The 26112-nt window shown below is 39.7% G+C and overlaps 1 pseudogene; it reads left to right on the top strand.

The window, feature by feature from the left end:
- Positions 1–5009: 5009 nt before the first annotated feature.
- LOC133052468 (chromobox protein homolog 3-like) lies at positions 5010–5559 on the top strand (annotated as a pseudogene).
- Positions 5560–26112: the final 20553 nt, after the last annotated feature.

The raw sequence follows: 26112 nt of genomic DNA, 5'->3' as shown, positions 1-26112 counted from the left end.
TGGCATCACCGACTCAATGGATATGGGTTTGGGTGGACCTTGGGAGTTGGTGATGGACAGGGAGGCCTGGCGTGCTGCAGTCCATGGGATCGCAAAGAGTCTGACATGACTGAGCAACTGAACTGAACTGAACTGAATAGCTCACATATTTATTGAGCACATACTATGTGACAGTAGTGTACTAAATGCTTTATGAGCATCATTTAATTTCAGACTTCACTTGCTTTCAATTTCAAGCCCTAAGAAGTATGATTATACTGTAATTTTACAGATGGGAAGACTGAGCCATAGAATCCTTAACCTCCTTGTCCAATGTCACAAGACCTTGGTAGAGTTGGAAATTGAACCCAGATCTTCCTTATGCCAAAGCTCACAGCCACAACCCACACATCTATATTTCCTGGTGCTTCACTTCCTGCTGTATCTGCCCCCTCTTCACTCTTGGAAAAGGAAATAGCAGCCCACTCCTGTATTCTTGCCTGGAGAATTATATGGACAGAGAAGCCTGGTGGCCTAAAGTCCATGGGGTTGGACACAACTGAGTGACTAACATTTTCACAACACCAAACTGCCTTGTTTTTTCTTATACCCTAATGCCTTGTGTCCCTGCCCACACTGTCAAATAGGTAGCTTTTTGTCTTCCCGCTGGATTGTAAAATTCTTTCAATCAGAAGCCATTGTCTTATGCACCTTCAGATTTATATTAGTTATTTGTTGTCACATAATAACATAACCACAAGCATAGCAGATTAAAGGAACACACACATGTATTATTGCAAAGTTTCTGTGGAGGATTCTAGGTACAGCTGGGCTGGATCTTCTGGTTGAAGTCTCATAGGACTGGAATCAAGGTGTCAGCTGGGATATCTCTTTTACCTCAGGTGTGACTGGGAAAGGATTTGCTTCCAAGCTCATATGGTGGTTGAGAGAATTCAGACCTTTGTAGGCTGCCAGACTAAGCGTCTCAGTTTGTTGGTTTTTTTTGGTTTTGTTTTGTTCTGTTTTCAAGGTCACCAATATTTTAATATGATTATTTTAAAGAATCTCAATTAATGCCAAAAATTCATGGTGAACAGAATAATAAAATTTTCAGTAAAAACAAGATCTCAGAGTACTATGCCAAGCCATATTGGAGGCTAAGGCAAAAGGAAAAATGTGCACCCCAATATTCATGTTTTCATGTCTGTTTAGTGTTTAATTACAATCAAGGGTATGGAAGAATATCTTCTACACATATGATTTTTCTAGAACATCAGAGTAGTTAAGAAATATTTACAAAATGAAAAGTATTGTTTTAACTTTAAATATTTTATTTATGCCAATCCCAGAATTTGTTATCATTTTACTTTCCTGGACCGAACGGAAGCAAACTCATTGATAATATTTTCATTAAAGCCATTAACCAGTTTTAAAATTCATAAAACCACATGTATATTTATATACAATATGTAATACAGATTTTTCCTTTTGAGTCATGCTCTAGTATGGCTCAGCACTGCACTGGCTGGGTTAATAACCTAAAAAATCAGGCTCACACATCATAAGGGCTCTGTAAATGGGAGTAGAACATTCAATAATATATACTCTTTCAGCTCTCCTTCCCTGCTCCTTTGACTTGTAGCTTCTCTTTTCAGTTTGTTGTATGTTGTCAGCCAGGAGATGATCCTCAGGTCCTTCTCCATAAGGCAGCCCAGAAGATGGCAGCTTTCTTCTTCCGAGTCAGCAGCAAGAAGCATCTCTTTTAGCAAGGCAGGCATTAGGATCTTGATTACTGATAATCAGTAATCACGTATCCATAATCACACATTCTGTCGCCTTTGCTGTATCCTATTAGCTAGAAGCAGGCACAGGCCCTGCCGACACTTGAGAGGAGGGAGTCACACAATGGTGTGAACACCAGGAGCTGGAGTTCATGGTAACTACAGTATCTCACCATCTAGATTTAGAGCTGCCATATCACACAATTTCCTGGAGTTTTGCATTATGACAATCCTTTATTAAGTGCTCAGTAAATATTCACCGTCTGAAAGCACAAATAAGTCAAAATTAGACAGTTTCTGGTACAGAATTAATTGGATGTAACATTATAGAAAGAGTTTCAACATGGGAATCCAGAGTGTCATCAATCTGGGTCTCAGTTTCTTCATCTGTTATATGGGTGGCTTTTTCACTCTCCTCTTTCATTACTGATTTTTCCAGTAGTCTTGTACAGATGTGAGAGCTGAAGCTGAGCATTGAAGAATTGATGCTTTTGAAATGTGGTCCTGGAGAAGACTCTTGAGAGTTCCTTGGACTGCAAGGAGATCAAACCAATCAATCCTAAAGGAAATCAACCCTGAATGTTCATTGGAAGGACTGATGCTGAAGCTGAAGCTCCAATACTTTGGCCACCTGATGCAAAGAGCCGACTCATTGGAAAAGACCCTGAGAGGGCAGGAGAAGGGGACAACAGAGGATGAGATGGTTCGATGGCATCACCAACTCAATTGACATGAGATTGAGCAAACTCTGGGAGATAGTGGAGGACACAGGATTTAGTGGAGGACACAGGAGATAGTGAAGGACAGAGGAGCCTGGTGTGCTGCAGTCCACAAGGTCGGAAAGAATTGAATACAGCCTAGCAATTGAACAGCAACAACAAAAATGTGTGGCAAAACCCAGCTGATCTCTGAGGTCTTTTTCTTTTTTTTTTTTTTTCTGAGGTCTTTTTCATCTTTAAAATTCCAAAATTCTAGAACATCTGTTTTTTCTCTCTTTATCTCTAATTTCTGCATGACATAATAATAGCTAATATAGAATTGACTTGTGCTAGGTATTGTTCTAAATGATTTGTGTTCCACACTCTCACAACACTTTGGGGTAGGTCCTTTTATTTTCCCCATTAAACAGATGAGGCAGCTAACATCAGAGAGTTAAGTAACATCAGTCTGGCCCTAGAATCTATGCAGTGACCCCTAAGCAGTACCATCTTTCTAAAAGACAGAGACAGATTGGAGAGGAAAGGAGAGGAAACTCATTTTCAGGGCTTGGCTGGTTGTATTTAAGATTTCCTTTTCTTTCAAGTTTCAAATCTGAGGTTTCAACACCACAAGTCTAGGGAAAGGAAGACTAGACAATTGCGGCAGCTCTTTCTTATACCTGGCATCTCCCCAGAGCATGAAAGGCGTATTGGTAGAGCCAAAGCTCAGCTCAGCCAGCCAGGAGCAGTGGGAGGGAGAAGACTGAAAAGCTCCAACAGGGAATTAGAAAACTCAATGCGGAATCCCTCCTCCCTCTCCTGCCCCAGGCAGTGACTGGCGGCACCGGATCCCTATGGCCATTCTTTATCTGCTTTGGCTGGACAATGCCCCATCCATGTTTGGAATTTCCAAGTAGAAAGACAAATAGGTAGGGGTCAGGCTGGTGTGGATGGTGGGAGGGAGCTGGGTAAGAAAGGCGATGAAGCAGAACATACCCAAGAGTGACAGTTCTTATTCATTAAATTATCAACTCCCTGACAGAACAGACTGAGTTGTAGTAAATCCTTCTTAGGCCTGAACTGGACTGGCTTAGTCCTGACACTTTGCTCTATAAGTCATTCTTTTATTTCTCTACCAGGTATAATCCTATATCAAAGAGCAAGGTGAATTCTGCCTTTTTATTACTTTCCTGTGAAGTGGTGGTTTCTGGTGCCAGGGAATATCTAGGGCTAAATCATGCATTGTGATCCCTCAACCCTTTCTATCTAAATTAAATAGAAAGTCAGAAGCATGGCAAGTTGCCTACTTTGTTCTACCCTTGGAGACTACATTTTAGCTTTTATGGAACAGAATCAACAATTTAATGGAGAGAAATAAAAATTTATGTCTTTAATGATCACCTTGGAGAAAATGAAAACTCTGTCAACCTCCTTGACCCAGCATGCAGACACAAAAGGGGATGTGTGACGAAAGGTTCCTTTGCAAGACCCCCTGGGTATGGAGTGGGCTCTGGGACTCTGGGGCCCCACCGCCTCTGAGTTAGCAATTGTGCCTGGGCAAATAATTCCAGACATGCAAGGTAACTTGCTGCAGTGCTTTCAATCATGCTGCCTGCTTTTTCTTCTCACATCAGAATAATTTGCAGAGATTTCAATTTAATGTTGTCATTCAGTTGCTAAGTCGTGGCTGACTCTTTGTGACCCCATGGACTGCAGCACACCAGGCTTCCTTGTCCTTCACTATCTCTCCGAGTTTGCTCAAACTCATTTGCTAAATTTAATGGGGGGAAATAAAATACAGTAGAAATTCCTTCTGTTTGGATAAGTTGTTAGGAGATTTTAATGATAGAAAATTCAGAAAGTTCAACCTAGTTTAACAGTTAAGTAACATTATAAGGATGTGGACTCTCAAGCTAGACTGTCTGGGTTCAAGTCTGGAAGCTCCTGTTTGCTAGCTGTGCAACTGTTGGCAAGTCACTCAACCTCTCTGTTCTTCAGTTTTCTCATCTGTACTATGAAGATAACAATGGTATCTGTATTCACAGGGTTTTTATAAAGTTTAAGTGAGTGAAAATTTGTTGTGTTTAGAATTGTGCCTGGCAGATAGTGATCATTAAGTGAAAGAAAGTGAAGTCGCTCAGTCGTGTCCGACTCTTTGCGACCCCATGGACTGTAGCCTACCATGTTCCTCCATCCAAGGGATTTTCCAGGCAAGAATACTGGAGTGGGTTGCATTTCCTTCTCCAGGAGATCTTCCCGACCCAGGGATTGAACCCGGGTGTCCTACATTGTGGGCAGACGCTTTACCGTCTGAGCCACCAGTGATCTACACTGAAATGTAGGTATTGTTATTCCAATTATTGATATGGAAACTGAATCTCAGACAGGTTACAGGAGTATGTTTCAGATCATTTTCAAAATCAAATATACGCCCTCCCCCTTGGATGTGACCGGAGCTTGAGGCGTGCAGGGCCGGAGGAGACTCTGCAGACCTGGGACCCAGGGCAACTCAGAGGCTGTGACTAACAGCTCTTCAAGTCTGCAACAAAAAATGGCCTCCAATAAAACTATATTGCAAAAAATGGGAAAGAAACAAAATGGAAGAGTAAAATAGTTGAAGAGGCAGAACCTGAAGAATTTGTAGTAGAAAAAGTACTGGACCACCGTGTAGTGAATGGGAAGGTGGAGTATTTCCTGAAGTGGAAGGGATTTACAGATGCAGACAAGACTTCAGAACCTGAAGAAAATTTAGATTGTCCAGAGTTAATTGAAGTATTTCTTAATTGTCAAAAAGCTGGTAAAGAAAAAGATGAAACAAAAAGAAAATCTTTGTCTGACAGTGAATCTGATGATAGCAAATCAAAGAAGAAAAGAGATGCTGCTGATAAATCAAGAGGTTTTGCCAGAGGTCTTGATGCAGAAAAAATAATTGGTGCCACGGACAGCAGTGGGGAATTACTGTTTCTCATGAAACAGAAAGATTCCGATGAGGCGAACTTGGTGCTGCCAAAGAGGCAAACTTGAAGTGTCCTCAAATTGTAATTGCTTTTTATTAAGAGAGACTAACTTGGCATTCTTATCCAGAAGATGAGGCTCAATAATTGTTTGCATCATTTCTTATATATATTTATATATGTATATAAAATGTAGGTCTTGGTTTTTTTATTTATTAGTGTGAAGAAATAACTACATTCTAATGAAAATCAAGTTTGATATGTTCATTTTGAAATAGTATTGGGGAAGTTACATTGTTGTTTTTTTTTCATCTGTAGCACTGGTTAATTAGAACAAATAAAAGCTTTCTGTAGTTGCTTCCTTCAGCAGAAAAGAATTTGATACTAGGTTATATTATTTTCTTAGTGTTAGAGAACAACCTTTCTAAATGTTGGGGGAAATCTCCATAGTCATTACTCAATCAGAATTTAGAATTTGCATTTAACTCGTATATGCCTAAGGCCCATTCTAAGTTTCTTTTATTTGTATAAAATACAAATGGTTTGGGAGGGTTTCTTTTGTTGTGGTTTTTGTTTTGTTAAATATATTTAAACAACAGCCTTTCATAACTGTGGATAAGCCCCTGTTTCTGGAATTCCATCATGTTGAGCAATATAGGAAATCCCTTCAACTTAAATTGAATACTTAAGTCTTAAACTTTCAAATCAAATAATTTTGTAATTAATTAGACAAATTAAGCAATTTAAATTGGGTAATTTTTTAAAGCATCCCTGGTGATGGACAGGGAGGCCTGGCGTGCTGCGATTCATGGGGTCGCAAAGAGTCGGACACGATTGAGCGATTGAACTGAACTGAACTGATCAGAATCTGGATACTTATCTGCATAAATGCAGTTTTATATGCAGAAACCCTGGAAGGAAAATTTTTATCGCTAATAACAACCTCCCCAACCAAATGAAAAAAATAGAAAAATTCTGGTATGTTTTAATCAGCAAAGCAAAACTTAGTTAAATGGACACTTAATGGTTCCTTTTGGTGAACCATTGTTTTACAAGAAATTAAAGTTTCTGTGCTATATTTAGGAAAGATTGTGATATGCGGGATGTCTCAGATTTATTCATGGAAACCTAATCAGATAATTTTAAGATATTGGCAATTTGCGATCTACAGGAATAAATGAGTGAACAAACTTTTCTAATCTACGCTTGACCTGCATGTTTTTTCAGACTTCACCCCAACCTATTCCTTACATGAAGGCTCAATTTTCTCAGTATTTTGGGTTACTAGTTCAGCAGATGCCAAGAAAAACAATACCTTTGTAGTAATCAGAATGTTATTCAACTGTATGTTGTTTACTTTATTGTAAATACTGGTGAACAGTGGTCAATAAATAGTTTTATATTCTTTTTTAAAAATAATTGAATATGCTTCGTGCAAAAGTGAGGATCTCTAATAATTCGTGATGCTGAGAAGGAAGTCCAAAAGGGAAGGGATATAGATATATATTTGTATATATATATATGATTCATTTTGTTGTGCAGTAGAAACTAACACAACATTGTAAAGCAACAATACTCAAGTGAAGACCTCTTCCATTACTCCCCAGTAGTTTTCTCTTTGTAGCCCCATGGGATTTTGCTCCCCACTTTCTTGGAGGATGTGGACCTTGAACAAACTTCTCCTGATACCAGCCTTTGCATCTTCCTTAGAGCAGTGACTGCAGGGGCCTCCAGCACTGTTAGGGGAAGCACACTGATTGAAACCGCCCACCCTGGCCAGGCACCGTAGTAACCATTCGCATGAGTTGTTTTATGACAGGAGATCCTGATAAGGAATACGGAACTAATAAGACCACCACCAACCGGAAGTGTTTGGGAAAGGTCCAAAGGAGACACTGCGTGTCCGTCCACTTCCCAGAATCCCTCTCGCTAGCATCCATCTTGGCTGAACGATGCGTGCGCCACCAAGAAAGACTCTGAATTAGAATGATTGGCCAAAGACCACCCGGAAACTAATCCCATCACCATAAAACCCTGCGAGCCGCGCGGCAGAGCAGTTCTCCTGGGTTCCCTTACCCTCCTGCTCTCCACCCAGGTGCCCTTTCCCAATAAAACCTCTTGTTTTGTCAGCACATGTGTCTCCTCAGACAATTCATTTCTGAGTGTTAGACAAGAGTCCAGTTTCGGGCCCTGGAAGGGGGTACTCGTTCCTGCAACAAATGGCGACTCTGGTGGGGACTCTTCTTCGCTGAGACTGACATCCTGACCACTCGGGGTACTCAGGGGCCAGCTTGCCTGCCAATGGACCAGACCCAGCAGCCGCAACTGGGACCCTCCTGACGCAGACCTTGGTCTCTTCCTGACGCAGACAACCGGCCAGAGTGCCCCGACCAGTAAGGAACAAGAGCCTTTATTGACCTCTCTCCCCTTCCCTCTCTCTTTCCTCTCCTTAACCCTTCCTATCCTTCCCATTTTTCTAGTCCCCCGGTCCTGGATGCAGGAATCTGGTCGAAGGGCCTCAGCTTGAGCTGAGGATTGGAGACTGATCACCTCCTCTTGGCAGAGAACTCGAATTCTGGTTTTGATTTCTGATAGGGCCGAGTTCCAGTCCTCCCTTATCTGGAGGCCCAGGGAAAAGTCCCGTAACACCTGGGTGTCTGCAGGTGGCAGGAGACGTCTGTAAGGCCCCACCTTTTGCCCCCGTCTCCTGCCTCCTCCCCCTTCTTCTTTCAACCTGGCTTCCTTTCCTTCCTTTGAAATCTTTGAAGACATCTGAAGTTCTGTGTCTCTATAGAAGGTTTTCTGAGAGACTGTATTCTTGTATTTAAGGGAGTGTCTGATGTGCCAGGTTTATATATGTGTGTTTTAACTCTGTGTTCTGTGTTGTGATTTTTCATGGCCATTTTGCTTTGTCTGGCCACCATTTGGTTTAGACCTGCCACCATTTTGTTAGAACTTGATTTTCTTTCCCTGTGCCCTGAGACCAGGGCTCTCAGGAACACTTATCTAGACCATCTCTAACTCCTGAGACTGAGGGAAAAAGGGAAAAGGCCTTTAAAAATTTTATTTATTTCAACTTTTTTTTATAAACTAGTAAATTTCATATTGTAATATCTAATTCATTACTAAACTTAGAAAATGAAGCTAGATCTTGCACTGTGTCTGTCTAAATATGTCTTGGTATGTCTTTGTCTCTGGGTAATATTTTCTAAGTTAATTTGTAAATGAGCTCTATTGAATTGGCTTAAAGAAAGGTAAGCACTTACAAATCAAATAATTTTAAATTAAACAATAAATTCCAGGTTCATGTGAACTGGGAAATATTCAGTATTAAATACCTGATATTAATGTTTGTTTGTTGACCTATCTAATATAGACATGTCTTAGAGTAATTAACATCAAGTAGAATATTTTCACTGTACCTAGGTTTACTATAAGTTAAATATTATATCTGTTACAAGTTTGTCAACAAGGAAATTACCTCGAGTGAAGAAACTTCTAAAAACAATGTAAATGAGATATGAGTTTGTATATAAACTCTATTAAGAATAATTATTCTTTAGGAATATCTGTCTAAAATAGTCTCTCAAGATTGCTGTAACTTGAATTTCTAAGGGTTGTGCTAAGTGTGCTAAGGGTTGGAAGTCTATTGAATAGTTAGGTCATTTCCAAATAAAACAAGATTTTGAAACATTTACTACTAAACACTAATATCCTTTTACAGAAAAACTAAAGAGATTTGGGGCTATAAATGAATAATGTTTGGTGCCACCCTAAAATGTTCTAAGAAAGCAAGGGTTTTAGAAATTATCACTGGTATTTATGCTCACCAATCTATAAAATGCTAATATAAAAGTTAGCTCTTGGTTGCTAAAGGAAAGTAGGAAGTGTGTTTTCAGTGAAAAAAAAAGGGGGGGGGTATGAAAAAGTACTAAAAAGAGTTATGCTGATCAGGATTTTCTAAAATTGGATTACAATTAGTTAGATAAATGGATTTTGTTAGGAATGACAGCCATAAGAAAACTGGTTAGAGCCAACTAGGTCCAAGATGGTGGAGCTGACTTTCACTAGACCTTGAACCTTGGTATTTACACCCATTGTGACATATCAACAAGCTAAATGATACACCCATCAGTTCAGTTCAGTCGCTCAGTACACCCATCAACATTGACTAAATCTGACCAAATGTTCTAAACGCTTTTGATTGATCTTTTTGATAAAACTGCCTAAATTTAATTCTTTTGAAGTTCCTTTGACCTCTAGCTAACTTTGGGGTGCTTCAGAGGGCCCCTGAAACATCCCAAAGAGAGATATTAAACTGTGTTTATTTGGTTGGTTAAATTACATGAAAAAGATTATCAAAAGAGTAATAAAGCCGCTCATGTTATGATGTATGGTAAAATTACTAATACAGATATCCTAGAAATTATATGGAGTTCTTAACATTTTGATATGTCCTGGTATTCTAATGAAAACCTGATGACGTCACGAAAGTTAACAAAGGACTGAATGAACCAGCGAATACGCTTATAACTTTTATGGTTTCTATCTGAAAAATTAAAGGTTTGAATCTTGTTTTTTCAGGGAGTAGGGAAAACCTTCCTCTCAAACTAATTATGAAAATAATTTGGTAAAATTATATGTTATAAACAAAACAATTATATTTTCTCTGTATCTGACTCCTCCAGAAATTTGAAATGCTTAGGTTTTCAATAAGTTTATCAAATGAGCTAGGAAGGTTATCTCACTAACAGGTACAAAAATCTCAAGGAATTTTTGAGACCTTAAAAAGGGAAGAATTCACCTAGATTTTTTAGGCAAAATCTGTGATAAGCCTTTGGTGTGAGTTTCCCAGCCCTGTTTTATTTTAAAATTTCAGTCTGAGATTCTATAAATGTTTCAGCAAAATAAAAAATCTATGATCAATTATGGTTATATAAATCATCAGACCAAAATTAGTGAGAACAGACCTATTTTGCAAACAAGCTAGCCTTAATTTGGTTATATTTGATAAAAATGAGGGTAATTTTGGGGAGAAAAAGATGTTTCAATAAATGTTAAATCCCAGTTTGTTAATGGAGGTCTACCAATGGAGGTAGTAAGACTCATTTCTTGGATAGTTCTTTGCTGTTATGTGATATTAATGTAAAATTTAATTGAATTCTTAAAGAACACCTTAAGTTTGTTTCTGAAGCTTATCTCAGTAATCTATCTTTGGATGAAGATCAGATGCCTTATGACCTGCAACCAGGACTGGAAAAAGACATAATCTAAGGAATTGTCTCCAACCTGGATGGAAGGACTTTTTTATCAGGAGAAACTACACTACACCAGAATGAGAAGACAACGACATCAGAGGTAGACTGCTTGCCCAAGATGCTGGACCTGATTCGTATGATCATTTATAATGTTTTCTTGACTTCTGAGACCTTTGCATATAAATCAAATGCTTTTCTCTCATAGGCCTGATCCTATGCTAGTTTTAGAAATCAATCCAACTGTTGGGTTTGTGGCCAATTACCTGTGTCTAGTTCTGGGTTACCTTAGTAAATTTCTCTACTACAAGGCTCTAACTGGTTGGCCTTGAGAAAATTTACTTAAAAAAATAAAATTATAGTCATATTCAGGTCACTGCGATATTACTAGATGGGATCTCCTCACCAGGCCAATTAATAATGCCTGCTCTGACTCTGGCCATAAATTTGAGCTTTTTTCTATTACTCGAGCTCAATCAGAGCAACAAGAAAAGTTTCAGCAAAGGAGGAAAAAATCTCCCACAATTGTGGGATGGATTTATATAGATAACACCAGGCTATGGTAATTTAGGTTTAAAGTTTCCCCTGTGTTGGAAACAATCAAATCATACTAAGGATAATCAGTCTAGTAACACTAGACTTACAGACGGTGGTGCCAATATATAATTTCCCTGGAAGATAAAGATTCTACAGAGTAGACTAAGTCAGATGACCCGAGATATACTGGGCTACATCTAATGGAAGCTCTTAACTTAAGTCTTACTTGTGACTTTACTAATACTGCTGGCTATGTTATTTGTATTTCACCTGTTTTACAAAATTGCTGTTTCTTACACTGCCAAATGTGTGTCTGAGGCCTCTAATAGAGATCGATGATGGTAACAGTGTAACTCTAGATATGGGAAGAAGCAACAAGAAGGAATGTTTTCCTGGACCAAGAGGCTAGTGAGACAGATGGTCCAGAGAATTTTGGATACTGTTTTATGGCCTAGTCCAGTAACAGCACATTGAGTGGCCTGTCAACAAAATCTTTGCCAAACCTGAGAATGGACATTCTCAGCACCATGGGATAAAATGGTCATGAAATGCCCCCCTCAAAATCATGGTCAAGTTTACGAGCAAAAAGGGGCTCTGCCAACTGAAGACTGACACTTGCCATCTACATCTACAAAGATTTAATCATGGCCATTGCAACTGCTGACTTTCAATGGCCTTGAAAGGAGTTCAGGGTGAAAATCAGGAATGATGCACGCTTTGCTCTGAGAAAAACTGGCAGAACAGGCCTTCAGATAGTTAGATCTTTTCAGGAGAAGATTTTATGAGTCCCAATTCTTGCATCTTCTCATACCTAGAGAAACACTGACGTCATTAATGGTGACATCTGCTTTGGCTATTAAGGAAAATTTTACAATTAAAAGTCAAAATAGAGTAGCTATGGTTCAGACATCCTGGGAAATAACTAGGTGACATTATGGGTGTAATTTCAGATTAGACGTTGTATTGCTAAACACTTGAGTTTTCTGAGTCATGTCAGGCTTAGATGCCACCATTCTCAAAACGATGTCTGCTGGAAGCTAGTAACTGCAACCTTACTTTTTATAAAACTAGGCAACTGGCTACCTAGCTACAAGTCTCCCCGAAGTGCCAGGTCCAGACTGGGTTTCAGGACTATCCTTCTAAAAAGAAATGAGATTTATTTTGTCTATTAAAATTCCAGTTATCCCTCCTCCAGCTACTAATTGGGTCTGTTACAACAAAACGGCAGACCAAGGGATTGAGATTTTAATTATACAAGGCTCAGATCTAGGACTTGGAACTCAGGAATACTTCCAATTCAGTGTCTATTCTCCAAGCTGAGGCAGTCCTATGCCCCATTTTGACAGGAAGTTATCAGTCATAGCTGCTCTGTTCCCTAAATTAAAACTGAGTAGGACTCTGGGGCTCTGGAATACAGATCTGTTCTCCATTTCTTTTCTGTAGAAATAAGGCTTTAGCCTCCTTGACCTTCCGTGAGTTCCAAGGGGTGGATTCAAACAATTGCTAATCAGGGAGGGGAGTGGATATAGAAACAGAGGAGAAACAATCAAACGGTGGTATAGCCTTGAGACAGGGTCCTGGTTCCTACTCAAAGAAATATGCAAACAATGTCTTTGAGTTCTACAGAATTGGATCCCCCACCCAGGTGGAAGATGGTGACTTCAGATTAAACAGGAGATTCCTGGAGCATAGCTCTGTTGCTTCACCACCAACCAATCAAAAAAAAAAAAAAAAAAAAGGTCACAAACCCTGCAGCCCTCACCCCAAACGTTGCCTCCTGTTTCTGGGGACCAGTGATGACCATCCTGTTAGGTCTCCTGTTTGGCCCCTGTCTATTTCATCCCTGAGAGGAGCCAACAGTTTCAAACTAAATTGCTGTTATTACAAGGGTGAAAGCTGGTTTCAGATGTGGAACACCCCAACTTAGATCAGGTAAAGAGAGACTTCTGCTCTGCTAGGCAGGCCTAGGCCCATGCATAGCAGGAAGAAGTTACAGAAGAAAGAGACCTCTGCCCCAATTCCCAAGAAGCATCTTGAGTATGAAATCTCTCAGGGGGGAGTTGTTAAGGGAAGCACACTGACTGAAACCGCCCACCCTGGCCAGGCACCGTAGTAACCATTTGCATGAGTTGTTTTATGACAGGAGATCCTGATAAGGAATACGGAACTAATAAGCCACCACCAGCCGGAAGAGTTCAGGAAAGATCGAGAGGAGACACTACCTGTCCGTCCACTTCCCAGAATCCCTCCTGCTAGCATCCATCTTGGCTGAGCGATGCGTGTGCCACCAGGAAAGACTCTGAATTAGAATGATTGGCCAAAGACCATCCGGAAACTAATCCCATCACCATAAAACCCGAGACTGTGAGCCACGCGGCAGAGCAGTTCTCCTGGGTTCCCTGACCCTCCTGCTCTCCACCCGGGTGCCTTTCCAATAAAATCTCTTGCTTTGTCAGCATGTGTCTCCTCAGACAATTCATTTCCGAGTGTTAGACAAGAGTCCAGTTTCGGGCCCTGGGAGGGGTCCCCCTTCCTGCAACAGCACCACATAGCTCAGTATAAAGGAGTCTCTGATTTTGTCACTTCTCATCTTAAGACTGCTTCTGGAAAGCTGTAAGTTACCATAGTAGGCACACATGAATGAATCGACCATATTCTCATTCATCCTATAAAAGAACTTGGGCAGCTGACTCTGTTCTGAGTTCCTCCCAGAGAAACCACATTGTCTTCTTCAAACAGGCTGTGCTGTGCATAGTTGCTCAGTTGTGTCCGACTCTTTGCAACCCCATGGACTGTAGCCCACCAGGCTCCTCTGTCCACAGGGATTCTCCAAGGCAAGAATACTGGAGTGGGTTGCCATGCCCTCCTCCAGGGGATCTTCCCAACCCAGGCATCGAACCCAGGTCTCCTGCATTGCAGGCAAATTCTTTACCATCTGAGCCACCAGGGAAGTCCCTTCCTTAAGCATATTATGTTTAATTACAGCCTCGTTGTAGACTTTACAAACTTTGCTAGCCAGCTTGATATTCAGCAACCTATATAATCCTAGGTGCTAATCCTCACTCCCAACTATCCAACTAGACCTATGAATACTTACTTCCCTTAGATGTTACCAGTTGGGATCCCTACTCTGGGCCCTGACCTTTATGGAATTTTTCTGGGGCTTCCACCTCTCCTAAGGGCATAATAGTGCTATGCGGCCACTCTTTGGGTAGCAAGAGCGTAGTGGACATAGCAGGGATTTTGGGGTCGGACATACCTGAATTTTAAGACCAAGTTGACATGTTTAATAGCTGTGCATAGTTGGGCAAGTTCACCTAATCTTTCTGAACCTCAGTTTCCTCATATAGAGACTGGAGACAATAAAACCAACCTCAAAGTGTTGCAAAAATTAAATGAGGTGATGAATATAAAATATTCAGAATGGCACCTGGCACCTAGACCCTTAGGGAAACTTGAACTCCTATTTGTTCTAAGTTTCGAGAATCACAAACTACACATTTTAATGAACAGCATTATGATTTCTCCCTGGAGTTCCTTAAAATCCTTGGATGGTTATTGCCTGGTCCCATTCCCCTTGATTGATCTACATTGATATAGTTTGTAAATTAGGATCAGAACATCTTATGCACTTAACATATTCTAATCTGGTACATCTATGTGATCTGATTCAAAATCCAATATACGGGGGAAAGGAGAAGGAAAGCAGCAAAGGGGAAAGTAAAAAACACATTTTCTGGACTATGGTAGATATGTTTCCAAAGCTTGCTGCTACATTATCTACCATCCCACATGCCCTTTTGCAGTGTGGTCTTTCCATCCCTCCCATTGACAGTTGAATTTTGACTAGCCTGGTGACCTGTCTTGACCAATAGAATGTGGCAGACATGATGGTTGCATCTTGAGTGATCTTCAGTTTCTGTCTTCTTGTATGGAATATTTCTTGGAACCCAGCCATCATACTGTGAGAAAGCCCACGAAGGCTCATAGAGAGGCTGACATGAAGGGAAACTATGGCCCTCAACCAACAACCTCACCTGAGCTCCCAGCCAGGAGCCAGCATGAATTGCCAGTCTTGTGAAGAAGGTAATTTTGGAATCTCCAGCAATTCCAGAGGCCCAGCCAATACCATATGAAGTAGAACCATCGATCAATCCACACAAAAAATAATGAAGGGATGTTGTTTTAAGCTCTGATGTTTTAGAGGTGTTTGTTATACAGCAATAAAGCATCTGACACTGAAACATTTAGGAATCATATTGTGTCCGTGTACTTTGTTTGCTGTGCTGTGCTTAGTCGCTCAGTCATGTGCAACTCTTTATGACCCCATGGACTATAGCCTGCCAGGCTCTTCTGTCCACGGGAATTCTCCAGGCAAGAATACTGGATTGGGTTGCCACTTCCTTCTCCAGGGGATCTTCCCTACACAGGGATCGAACCCACATCTATTGCATTGGCAGGCAGATTCTTTACCACTGAGCCACTTGGGAAGCCCTTTTGGATTGTTCATCATTGATAAAAAAAATCTTCCTGCTAATAGAGGTGGGAATCATTAAGTTCCCTGTGAGACATTCATACAGAGGGACAGAGACCTTCTGGAGGACAATGTATATCGTTTTGTGCCATGACTTTGGATGCTGCAATTGATTTTCCTTATCTTTGCATCAAAATGTTATTTCTTGCTCTGTTTTGGGTACAGACAGGAATCTGAGGCCTATCAAAGAAGCATACGTACAAAAATCCTAATATAAATGGCATGTGTGAAGCATAATTCTTCATTTATTCCTTCAAAAGTCATTGCTTCCAACTGGTTACAGGCACTGCTTTCACATGCCAAACAGGTTCTTCCTCTTTCAAAGCTCAAGTGCTTTATTGGTGTGAAAATTCTAAAACTTCAATATACCATAGTAAGACTAGAGATTTCTTTCTTGTTTCACCATTATGGGAGGTCTCAGCTCCTGGTTTCATTGGTTTGAATCTATGATCGTACAAATGTAATCTGGCATCTTGTACAGTTAAGTAAGGCCTTCCACAATATGCTCAATTAGAAATCATTATTTGGCATTGAACCCTGTGATGACCTAGATGGAAGGCCCTCTCCTTAGCAACAGCATTTACTTGGCAAATGCTCTCATTCTGTATCTAGCCACTAAGACGCATGAAGGGAAATGGAAACTATTTTGTAGACCGACCCTAAATGACAACCTTCTCTCAGAAAACAATCTTAATCACCAATTATTGTTCAGTTCATTGTGTTTAGATAGGAAAAGTATCTGGTCAGAGGTAGCCAGAATTTTCAATTGCTGTTAACAAATTCTGAATAAGAGCAAATTGGTTTTCAAGGCAAAGGAGCAAATGTTCAGTTGATCCATTGTTGCAAATAAATAATTAGAAAATTGGACTAGAAAGTAAAGGGTCCTCAGTGAAAAGCCACTTGAAAACTGACTCTATTCACTGCAAGCCCTGGGCCCAACTATTTCTTCACTTGGCCCCTCTAACCTACTTTTTTTTTGTCTAAAGGATATTTACCCCAAATGAAAGTGTTCAAAGAATATTCATAGATAAAGAAAGCCTGTGATGCAGGCCACTGCATCCCAATTTCATTTAAATTATAATTCATTATTTTTTCATATACTAATTCAAGAACTCATTGTTCATTATTCTTTCATCATTCTGTGATTAGAACAATTTGTATCTGTCCCTTGTACATTGGCCAGATAATGAAATAATCATTTGTGCATCTACACAGTATTTTACACTTATTGTTCACAGTCGAATTCACTCTGTAAAGCCATTTTATCATTCTCTAACAAGGCGGGGAATCTCTAAAGCATCTGAATTTATTTATTTGACAAATATTTATTGGGTACCTACTATGTGCCAGGTATTGGAACAACAGGCAAGAATCCTCATCCTCTTGGAACTTACAAGCTAGAGAGGAGAAACTAGAAGTAAATAAATAAGTAAAGCACATGGTGTCTAGGAGGGTTAAAAAGTGCTATAGAAAAGATAAATAGAGACCGGATGAAGAGTGTTGGGCAGGAAATGTGTGTAATTTGCAGTAAGATTATTGAGGAACGCCTATTGATAAAACAGTTTAAACAAAGACAAGAAGGATGTGAGGGAGGCAATAATAAACTATGTGGATACTTGACAAAAGCTTTCCAGGCAAAGAGAATAACAAATGCAAAGGCCCTGAGGCAGGAAGAAGCTTAGATGTGCTTGAGGAAAAATAAAGAAATCCTTTGTATGGAATGCAGTGAGGAAGAAGGGTAGGAAATAAATTAATGGAGGAGAAGGATGTTCTTCAGGAGTGCTTTGCCCTTTAGATGAGGAATAAATTCTATAGCTGGTTATAATCTTACATTTTAACAGGATTGCTGTTTGCTGTCTTGAGAACTGACCACAGGGCAGTAGCATCAAGAAGAGGAATTAGGAAGCTACTGGAGTAATCTAGGTGAGATGTGATGATAGCTTGGGTCAAGGTGGTAGCAGTGGATAGCAGTGAGAAGTGATGGCCTTCTGTAGATATTTTGTAGGTAGGAACTGCAGGATTTGCTATCAGATTGTATAGGGGGCGTGAGAGAAAGAGAAAGCAAGGACTCCAAGATTTTAGCCTGAGCTACTGTTAAGCGCCGAGTTGCTGTTTACTAAGACAAAGACTGATGGAGGAGCTAGTTGCACTGTAAAAATAAGGAAGTTCATTTTGGACCTGTTAAGAGTGAGGTTGTGGGAAGGGGGATCGGGATGGGGAATACATGTAAATCCATGGCTAATTCAAGTCAATGTATGACAAAAACCACTACAGTATTGTAAAGTAATTAGCCTCCAACTAATTAAAAAAAAAAAAAAAGAGTGAGGTTGTCTGTTGCAGGGCCCAGAGGCGAGACCAGGTAAGAACCACAGGATTGGAGATCTACCAAAGGTAGCCAATATTCAATTCATGTATCTCTCAGTTTATCGCACCTAATTAGCACACAATAGAAGGTTAGTCAGAGTAGGGAAAATAGAAAAGGGGAGGCAGCAAGGAACCTTTCTGAGGAGAAGTCTAGGGAGGAGGTGACTCTGCGGGAGCTGCAGTCTTGGGCTGTACGGCAGCTTGAGAAGGCCTCTGGAAACCTCTGAACAGTGGTCCTCCAGGAAGGAGCCTCCAAGTCCCTCGTCACAGTGGTCCTATGTTAAGGGTAAGAGTTACTTTAGGACGGCGTGGGGGTGGTGGTCTATTTTTTCGTTTTTTCTTTATTTTTATTTTCTGTCGCCCAGTTGTGTCCGACTCTTTGCGACCCCATGGACTATACAGTCAATGGAATTCTCCAGGCCAGAATACTGGAGTGGGTAGCCTTTCCCTTTTCCAGGGGATCCTCCCAACCCAGGGATGGAACCCAGGTATTCCACATTGCAGGTGGATTCTTTTTTTACCAGCTGTGCCACAAGGGAAGCCCAAGGATACTGGAGTGGGTAGCCTATCCCTTGTCCAGCGGATATTCCCGACCCAGGAATTGAACCATGGTCTCCATCGCAGGCAGATTCTTTACCAACTGAGCTATCAGGGAAGACCTGAAACTGAAGTATAGTTGAGTTATAATATTGTGTGGGTTCAGGCATACAGCAAAGTGATTCCATTAGTTATATATATTTTTCAGATTATTTTCCATTATAGGTTATTACAAGATATTGAATACAGTTCCTTGGGTTATATAATTGCTTGTTGCTTATCTATTTTATGTATAGTATTTTGTGTCTCTTAATCCCGTACTCCTAATTTATCTCTCCTCTCTTTCTCATTGTGTAAGCATAAGTTTTTTCTGTGTCTGTGAGTCTCTTTCTATATTGTTATATTCACTAGTTTGTTTTCTTTTTTACATTCCACATACATGTGATATCATACAGCATTTGTCTTTGTCTGACTTGGCTCACTAAGCATAATACCTTCCAAGTCCATCCATGTTGTTGCAAATGTTAGAGTTCCCTTCTTTTTTTATGACTGAGTAGTACTGAATTGTTTATATGTACCACATCTTTTTCCATTCCCCTGTTGATGGACATGTAGGTAGCTTCCATGTGCTGGCTATTGCAAATAATGCTTCAATGAACATTGGGGTGCATGTATCTTTTCAAATTGTGGTTTTCTCTGGATATATAACCAGGAGTGGGATTGCTGTATTAAATGGTAGCTTTATTTTTAGCTTTTAAAGGAACCTCCATACTATTCTCCATGGTGACCACACCAATTTACATTCCCACCAACAGTGTAGAAGGGTTCCCTTTTCTCCACACTCTCTCTAGCATTTATTAATGATATTTATAGACTTTCTGATGATGGCCATTCCACCAGATGATAACTCATTTACATTTCTCTAATAATTAGTGATGCTGAGTATCTTTTCATGTGCCTGTTGGCCATTAGCATTCTTTGGAGAAATGTCTACCTAGATCTTCCCATGTTTTGATTGAGGTGTTTGCTTTTTTTTGTATTAAATTGTATGAGCTGTTTGTATATTTTGGATATTAACCTCTTGTTAATCTCAGCATTTGCAAATATTTCTCAGGGGAGAGGGTCTTGGCTTTTACCAATTTCTCCTTCTGTTCCAGGGCATTGTCCAACAAAATTCTTACCTAAGTAGTACTCCTTGTTTGTCACTTTAAGACACTCAGGGTTCTACAATGGATGTTTCAAAACTGCTGTGGAAGTTCACATTGGCCACTGTGACTCTATTCTGAACTACTTAGGGTCATTTAAATAATATGAGTTTCACACAGATGAATAGGAATCATAACACGAATCACATCATAACAAAGGCACCTACTAGACTTTCAAGAAGAGATATCTAGTAGGCAATTGCGTATATGTGACTGGAGTAGAGGGGTGAGATCTGGTCTCGGGAGTCATATTACGGAGTCATCGTTCAAGATGGCATTTAAGATATGAGAGCAAATGAGATCACTCCAGGGTTCAAGATGGATAGAAAAGATACTCAAAGCCTGAGCCCTTGCATTCCAAATGAAGGGGAATCAGGAACCAAAAAGAGGTCCTAAAACAGTGCAGTTAATTGCAGCTGTTTGAATGTTGCCACCTGGATATGGACAAAACAGTGTATGTCTAGAATCTTGGTCACTAACTGATGCACTAACAAAGACTCTCTAATGGAAGGGAAATAAGTAAAGGAAATAATTCTTTGTCTTTAAAACACTAGAATTACAGATTTTTTTGAACTCTAAGGTACCTTAGAGATCATCTAGTTTAACTCTTTCAATGTGCACAGGTGGAAACTGAGGTAAGGGTCTAACAGGGCTGTTAGATATCCGGCTAGAACTCAAGCTGAAGTTGCTTGGGAACTGTCCAAGTCTCTGAGGAAACTAGGGCACCATGGATGAGAATATTCCAAAAGATGCAAACTTTGAGAGGCAACAAATCAAGATTTCCTCTCAGTGTCAAGAGTTGAGTTGAGGTAAATAAAAGAATTATGATATCAGAGAGGAATATTGCCAGTGTTTCCATTTCTTTTTTATAAATCTGTTTCTAGTCAATTAAAAAGACATATGTTTTGCTCTCTGGATATCACATATTAGAATGTAAAGACAGGCTTAATTGTTAGAAAAGGTCAGAACCTGCATTTCAGTGCTATAGTGAGCTACTATTTCCCTCAGAAACTTCATAATCACTTATTCATCAAGATGTTCTGATGTTGAGTGTTTTCTAGGTCACAAGATCACTTGTCATTGTATGCTAAGAAGTCGCCCTTTGGTGAATGACAGTGTCAATTTAAGCTTGTTCTTTTTTTTTTTTAGTGTGAAAAATAAAAATAAGCATTAACTTTCAGTCCTCTGCTCACACCGAATTGCCAGCCTGTGGTAGAAGGAAACTTATTCAATAAATCGCCTTTCTCCCTTACATTTGAAACCCTATAATAATCCATTTGTTCAGTGTATATTTGGGCTTATTTTTAAGATTTTTATCATATCCCATTAATTTGTTAGTAGTCTTACTACAGTAACACAGTTTTTCTTACCATATCCTTGGAAAGTATTTTAATATCTGGTAGAACTAGTCATCTCTCATTTCTTTTCTTGTTCAAAATGGTTTTGGAAATTTCCTCATAATTATTTTCTAGATGAATTCTAAATAAATTTTGGAGTTATATATTCAAGTTTCAGACTGAAATATTATATTAATATATTTTGGGGATTATATTGAGTATTTAGATTAATTGACTTTTTAAATCTATTTACTCATTCTTATATAAGAATGCATGCATGATAAATAGCTTCAGTTGTGTCTGACTCTGTAACCCCATAGACTACCATGGGGTTGGGCTCATGGGGATAGGCTCTTCTGTCCATGGGATTCTCTGGGCAAGAATACTGAAGTGGGTTGCCATGTCTTCCTCCAGGGGATCTTCCCGATCCAGGGATCGAACCCATGTATTCTGCATTGGCAGACGGCTTCTTTACCACTAATGCCACCTGGGAAGCCCCCTATATGAGAATATGTATGCCTTTTTCATTTACCAAAGTTGTCTTTTACGGTTATCAGTAGAGTTTTATAACTTTTTTTTTTCTCATATAGGCCTTGTACATATCTTGTTAACCAGGTCAAGGAATTTAATCTTTACTACTACTTTTATAAATATGAAGTTTATGCATTAAATTTATATTACTATATTATAATTATAAATGTTACTGAATTTTTATGAACAATGGTAACCAATTACCTTATAAATTATCTTCTAATAATTTATCATTTCTGAGTTTTTAATGATATGTAGTCATTTTATGTGTTACAGTATTTTTCGTTTTTCCTATTTTATATATTTTATTTTTTCTTTCTAAATGCAATGGCTAATACTTCTAGAACAATGTTAAATAATAGTCAATAATAGTTTTCATTGCTTTGTTTCCGATTTTAATGAAAATGCTTCTGTTGTTTTAAAATTAACAACCTTTTGTATGACATAGTTAAGAAAATATCCATCTGTTTCATATTTTATTAAGTATCAAATCAGGTATAGAAAAATTTTCTCATTTGTCTGTTTTGGCATTTATTAAGATAATCACATGCTGAATCTTTTTTCTTTTGGTTTATTAATACATCAAATAATATTAATACTTAATCTTGCGTAGTTCTTTCCTTTCTCGGGAAAAAAAAATCACTGATTATATGTATTATAACTGGTTATATGTATTACATGTACCATATTAATAAATGTGAAAATGGATTCTATTTGCTAATAATTAGGGAGTTTATATTAATATTCCAAGATAGGATATACCTGCATTTTTCTATTTTGTCTGAATTTTCTCATTTTGGTATTGGTATTATCTTTTTCCATTAACCTCTCCCCCACTCAACACACAGAAACACACATACGTTTTTTAAAATTAGATAGCTAATGGATGATCTATTTTTTTTCCCAAAACAACCACCTTTCAATTTTTTTAACCTCTAAAATATTTGTTTAATGAACATACGATGGTAAAAAGGCTTGTTTCCCCCTTGGAAAACTGTAGTCCAAGTTGCTGAGAGTCTTACAATGTTAAAAGTTGTTTTGTTTTTTTTTTTTTGGTCTTTTTACCTTTTGATCTCCTTCACCCAATGTCTCCCACCCCCATCCTAATTCGTACTTGTTCTTTTGATAGTTGTTGTGACAGGTGGTTCAGGCCATCTGCCTTCAAGAAAATGCATTTCTCTTGGCAAGTCCAAACTGGCATCTTATGTAACACACAGTAAACAAGATGGTGCTCTCACTGCTCATCCTCTCCTTAGAGTAGCATGTGATGCGAGACTACGAAGAGAGCATTGATTTTTAAAAATAGAGTTATGGCTTAGGTAGATCCTAGCATTTCTTTCTTTATTATTTTTTTGGCTGAGCTCTGTGAGCAAGTGGGATGTTAGTTCCCCAACAAGGGATGGAACCCACCTCCTGCAGTGGAAGCTTGGGGTCTCAAACACAGGACCGCCAGGGAAGTCTGGTCCTGGCGTTTAGAGGTTCAGAGCTGAACTCAGCTCAGAAAAGCAATCGTATGAGGCCTGGGGTTCCCATATGATTTTTGCCTTCTCCCTGTGGATGCTGACATAACCACAAGTAGCCCTAAACACTTCTGAGACAGACTGTTGGGAAAGCACTCAGTTTTCCCTTTTGGTGGTCTCAGATTGAGCTGGCCATAGCCTCTTCATTCCTATCTCCCAGAGAAAGGGACACAAGTAGTCTGAATTGCCCAGGGAATTATTTCTGTAACCTCCTTGTCAGAACTAGGCCAGTCTGAGCTTCTGCTGGCCAATGGTCAACTAGTCAAACTATAACAAACACTGCAACAGGCCAGGTGAGGGCAGCAAAGGGCTGATCATGGAGCAGGATTCCTGTCCGGTGTCTAATAATTAGCCCAAAAGGCAGATGCAAAGAGGTGCATGCCCGATGCCACATCTTTTTTTTTTTTTTAAGTTAAACACTGTGACCTTTATTTTTTTTCCATTTATTTTTATTCATTGGAGACTAATTACTTTACAATGTTGTAGTGGTATTTTCCACACAGTGACATGAATCAGCCATGGATTTACATGTATTCCCCATCCCGATCCCCCCTCCCGCCTCCCTCTCCATTCCATCCCTCTGGGTCTTCCCAGTGCACCAGTCCTGAGCACCCGTCTCATGCATCCAACCTGGGCTGGTGATCTGTTTCACCCTTGATACTATACTTGTTTCAATGCTGTTCTCTCTGAACATCCCACCCTCACCTTCTCCCACAGAGTCTAAAAGTCTGTTCTGTACTTCTGTGTCTCTTTTTCTGTTTTGCATATAGGGTTATCATTACCATCTTTTTAAATTCCATATATATGTGTTAGTATACTGTATTGGTGTTTATCTTTCTGGCTTACTTCACTCTGTATAATGGGCTCCAGTTTCATCCATCTCATTAGAACTGATTCAAATGTATTCTTTTTAATGGCTGAGTAATATTCCATGGTGTATATGTACCACAGCTTCCTTATCCATTCATCTGCTGATGGGCATCTAGGTTGCTTCCATGTCCTGGCTATTATAAACAGTGCTGCGATGAACATTGGGGTGCACATGTCTCTTTCAGATCTGGTTTCCTCAGTGTGTATGCCCAGAAGTGGGATTGCTGGGTCATATGGCAGTTCTATTTCCAGTTTTTTAAGAAATCTCCCCACTGTTCTCCATAGCGGCTGTACTAGTTTGCATTCCCACCAACAGTGTAAGAGGGTTCCCTTTTCTCCACACCCTCTCCAGCATTTATTGCTTGTAGACTTTTGGATAGCAGCCATTCTGACTGGTGTGCAAGGGTACCTCATTGTGGTTTTGACTTGCATTTCTCTGATAATGAGTGATGTTGAGCATCTTTTCATGTGTGTGTTAGCCATCTGTATGTCTTCTTTGGAGAAATGTCTGTTCAGATCTTTGGCCCATTTTTTGATTGGGTCATTTATTTTTCTGGAATTGAGCTGCAGGAGTTGCTTGTATATTTTTGAGATTAATCCTTTGTCTGTTGCTTCATTTGCTATTATTTTCTCCCATTTTGAAGGCTGTCTTTTCACCTTGCTTATAGTTTCCTTTGTTGTGCAAAAGCTTTTAAGTTTCATCAGGTCCCATTTGTTTATTTTTGCTTTTATTTCCAATATTCTGGGAGGTGGGTCATAGAGGATCCTGCTGTGATTTATTTATTAAGAAAGCCAAGGTTGCAAGGATGATATGAGGCTGGGAGTGAGTGGAGGATGTTCCAGAGAGAAATGAGGGCAATTCAGAAGCACAAGCAAATAAGGAAATTATTCGTGCATGGGAGCCAAGCCAAGACCAGGGAAGGAAATTTCTGGCATCTATTTTTTTAAAAGCACTAATACTTTTACCTGGAATAATAACTACTATTTAGGGAAAAATGAATACCACTTTCCTATTAGTTACTATCTCTTAGATACTGTGCTAGGCTGCTAAATGTCTATTGTTGTTCAGTCACTAAGTCATGTCCGACTCTGCGACCCCATGGACTGCAGCACGCCAGGCTTCCTTGTCCTTCACTATCTCCCGGAGTTTGCTCAAACTAATGTCCATTGAGTCGGTGATGCTATCTAACCATCTCATCCACTGCTGCCCCCTTCTTTTTTTGCCTTCAATCTTTCCCAGCATTAGGGTCTTTTCCAATAAGGAGATGACAACCCACTCCAGTATTCTTGCCTGGAGAATCCCAGGGACAGAAGAGTCTGGTGGGCTGCCGTCTATGGGGTCGCACAGAGTTGGACATGACTGAAGCGACTTAGCAGCAACAGCAATGAGTTGGCTCTTCCTATCAGGTGGCCACTGCATTGGAGCTTCAGCATCAGTCCTTCCAATGAATAGTCAGGGTTGATTTCCTTTAAGATTAACTGGTTTGATCTCCTTGCAGGAGACTTCCAAGGGACTCACTCCCAAGAGTCTTCCAAGGGACTCTCAAGAGTCTTCTCTAGCACTACAGTTCGAAAGCATCAATTCTTTGGCGCTCAGCCTTCTTTACGGTACAACTCTCACATATGTACATGACTACTGGAAAAACAATGTGAGTCCTAAGTCGCTTCAGTTGTGTTCAACTCTTTTCCAACCCTATGGACTGCAGCCTGCCAGGCTCCTCTGTCCATGGGATTCTCCAGGCAGGAATACTGGAGTGGGTTGCTATGTCCTTCTCCAGGGGATCTTCCTGGAAGAACCACAGCTTTGACCATATGGACGTTTGTCAGCAAAGTGATGTCTCTCCTTTTTAATACATTGTCTAGGTTTGTCATAGCTTTCCATACAATGAGCAAGCATCTTTTAATTTCATGGCTGCAGTCACCATCCCCAGTGATTCTTGGAACCCCAGAAAATAAAATCTGCCACTGTTTCATTTTTTCCCCCATATATTGGCCATGAAGTGATGGGAC

The sequence above is a fragment of the Dama dama genome, chromosome X (genome assembly GCF_033118175.1).
Source record: "Dama dama isolate Ldn47 chromosome X, ASM3311817v1, whole genome shotgun sequence".
In the NCBI taxonomy this organism is placed as follows: domain Eukaryota; kingdom Metazoa; phylum Chordata; class Mammalia; order Artiodactyla; family Cervidae; genus Dama; species Dama dama.
This window is presented reverse-complemented; position numbering and strand designations above follow the sequence as displayed.